At 48.4% G+C, this 3,342-nt stretch overlaps 1 long non-coding RNA gene across 1 annotated transcript; it reads right to left on the bottom strand.

Annotated features, from left to right (window-relative positions):
* Nucleotides 1-672: 672 nt before the first annotated feature.
* LOC116967616 lies at nt 673-2,790 on the bottom strand. Its single transcript, XR_004410278.1, has 2 exons — nt 2,698-2,790; nt 673-920 (listed from the first exon to the last, which is right to left on the bottom strand). It is a non-coding gene; the product is annotated as an uncharacterized LOC116967616 (long non-coding RNA).
* Between the last annotated feature and the right edge of the window lie 552 nt (nt 2,791-3,342).

Genomic DNA, 3,342 nt, shown 5'->3' with positions numbered 1-3,342 from the left:
AGCAGCACCTCATATTCGCTTGGGCATTTGCAACATTGACTTCTCTAATTTCAGGTAATCCCTACCAAAGATCCTATAGCGGAGCAAGATATGCCACTTCCTGCGAATGCAATGGGCTGACGTGTAGTACAATGGAGCGGAACCTGGGCATTTTGTTGTCCATTTCGGTAACCGTACCCAACCTGACTCGCAGTGTAATCAACTTTGCGGGGGAACAGTTTGGGTGTGTGATATAGGGTTAGTTCATAATTCTGTTCCTTCATATTTTGGTTAATTTCGTCTTAAAGGATAAATGTTTATAAATTTTGACCCTGGTAATTTTCTTTTTTAATGTTTTTTAAATCATTTCTTTTTAAATGGCTCTAAGCTGTGTTTGAGTTGATTTTGTATTACACTTTCACTCTGTAATTATTAATCTAATCGCACTGTTCACAACTGCAGTATTTGGAAAATAATAGCAATATGAAGATTCCAGTTCTTATTGCCCTGAAATGTTACTTATGTTTTTTGTGTCTATAGAGTTGTTTCTTCTCAAATAAATGGTCTGGTCTTCCCATTAGCCAGAGAATGGATGAGATCTGTCTGTAATGGTGGGGTTATCTAATTTAAGTATTTCACATAATAAATTTGTTTTGAGCAAGATTTACAAATGATGTATAACTTAAGGATGTCAAGTCAAGTCAAGTCACATTTATTATATAGCACATTTAAAAAACAACTCTCGTTGGACAAAGTGCTTTACATTTGTTATAAGATTAGCACAACAAACAAACTACATACATATATACATGTCGTCTCACTCAGAGGACGTCAGGAAAGGCTTGGAGTATAGATGTCTTTAGTCTTGCCATAAACGAATCGATGAGGGGCAGTTCTGATGGGAAAGGGATGCTGTTTCCACAGTCTAGGGTCTGCAACATCTGAAATTGCAGAAAATAATCATGCCGTCATATGTCTTATCTGCATTAAATAACAGAGAGGTAAAAAGAAATGCTCTCGAAAGATTTTTACAAGGATGTTCCCATGAGGCGATTAATACTCCTGCACCTATTCAGCCTATCTAAATGTCGTCAAGTTGGAAAAGGGAAGTACAACGGATCTGTTTTTGTTGTCATCATCTATAAAGTAGCAAGGTACACAAAATGCTGGGGAAACTCAGCGGGTGCCCGCAGCATCTATGGAGGCGAAGGAAAGGGCGCGTTTCGGGTCGAAACCCTTCTTCAGGCAAGTAAGCATGCAGGTACAGCAGCAGTGAAGAAAGCGACTGGCATGTCGGCCTTTATAATACAGAGTAATCGAATATCGAAGCAAAGAGGTCCTTCTGCAGTTGTACAGAGTCCTGGTGAGACCACACCTGGAGTATTGTGTTCAATTTTGGTCCCCTAATATGCGGAAGGGCATTCTTACTAATGAGGGAGTGCAGCGTAGGTTTACAAGGTTAATTCTCGGGATGGCGGGACTGACATGCTGAGAGAATAGAGCAGCTGGGCTTGTACACTCTGGAGTTTAGAAGGATGAGAGGGTATCTTATTGAAACATATAAGATTGTTAAGGCTTGGACACACTACAGGCAGTAAACATGTTCCTGATGTTGGGGGATTCCAGAACCAGGAGCCACACACACAGTTTAGAGAATAAGGGGTCGGCCATTTGAACGGAGACGAGGAAACACTTTTTCTCACAGAGTGGTGAGTCTGTGGAATTCTCTGTCTCAGAGGCGGTGGAGGCCAGTTCTCTGGATGCTTTAAAGAGAGAGCTAGATAGGGCTCTTGAAAATAGCGGAGTCAGGGGATATGGGAGAAGTCAGGACGGGGGAACTGATTGTGGATGAGCAGCCGTGATCACATTGAATGGCGTTGCTGCTCGAAGGGCTGAATGGCCTCCTCCTGCACCTGTTGTCTATGTTTCTATGTTCAATCTGTCCACATGTCACAGCCCCTCCATCCCAGGGATCAACCTGGTGCCTCAATCACAAGGATGTCCAAAACTGTAACACTCCAGATGTCCCTCTAACCCTCCGCCCATTGGCCGGACCGTCTGTCCGTCTCCCTCCTCCTCCAATGAGCAACGGCAGGAGGCGGGACAACCTCCAGTTCCTCCGCTCATTGGCCGAGACCGATGTCCGTCTCCGTTTCTTCCTCCAATCACTGCCTGTGAGAGGCGGGACAACCACCAACTCCTCCCCCCATTGGATGATCTAGCTGTCCATCTCCATCCAATCAGCCACGTCTAGAGGCCGGACCGTCACCAACTCCCCCGCCCATTGGCCCTTCCATCCCTCAGTCTCCCATCCTCCTCCAATGAGCGCAGTCGGCACAACCCTCAGACCCTCCCCCCTCCTCATTGGATGAACCGTCCGCCCCTCTCCCGTCTCCATCCAACCAGCAACGACAGGGGGCGGGACAACCTCCAATCCCCGCCCGCCCATTGGCCGGTCCTTCCGCCCGTCAACCCGTCTCCAGCCCACCAGCCCGCCCATTGGATGATCCGTCCGCCCATCACTCAGTTCACATCCAATCAGAGACTATGGGAGGCGGGATGACCCTCTAACCCTCCGCCCATTGGCCGGGTCGGCCGTCAGTCTCCGCCTCCTCGTCCAATCAGCGCGGTCGGGGGCGGGACCTGGCGACGGTTGGTGCCCGGAGCTGCCGCCATCTTCATCGCCGCCGCCATCAGCGCCCCGCCCCGCCCCGTTACCTTGGTGCCCGCCGGGGGTGAAGCGCTGGCCGCACCGGGCCCGTGGCGCGTGGTATTCGGTTTTTTACCAGCCCGTCCATGTCCCTCCTCTTGTCGCGGCGGCGCTCGCTCACGTCACACGCACTCGGGTGTTTCCGGCGGCGTCGCTCACGCACTCGGCGTTTCCGGACTCGGCGCGTGGATGCGGGGCCAGATCGAGTGTTCACAAAGAGACAGAGAGAATGAGCTGGTTCTTGCTTTCTTCTTGGTTTCTTGCTCCTCCAAAATATTCCAATGGAATTTCAACTGTGGAGGTGATGAAGGGAGGACTGAAGCCAGGAAGGGTGATTGGGAAGAAGAGCTATTTAAATGTAGTTGCATCTGGTTGGGTGACTATAGAAGGGTGGAGATTATTCCATGCTTTAATTGTGTGTGTGTGTGCGGGGGAAAAACGAATGCTGTACCAACACATCTGGCTTTGTAGCTGGGATCACAAATTGGATCGAATACCCTCGTCTGCTCCTAATCGGTTTGGGTTTGGTGTAGGTCTTGTAATCTATGTTGTGTAATCTATGGTGACATTTTGGGTCAAGTCACATTTAAAAAACTCTCGTTGGCCAAAGTGCTTTACATTTGTTATAAGAATAGTATAAACAAACAAACTAC

Source organism: Amblyraja radiata, chromosome 40 (genome assembly GCF_010909765.2).
Source record: "Amblyraja radiata isolate CabotCenter1 chromosome 40, sAmbRad1.1.pri, whole genome shotgun sequence".
Lineage (NCBI taxonomy): Eukaryota > Metazoa > Chordata > Chondrichthyes > Rajiformes > Rajidae > Amblyraja > Amblyraja radiata.
Note: the sequence above shows the minus strand (reverse complement) of the source record. Positions and strands in the feature narration are given on the sequence as shown.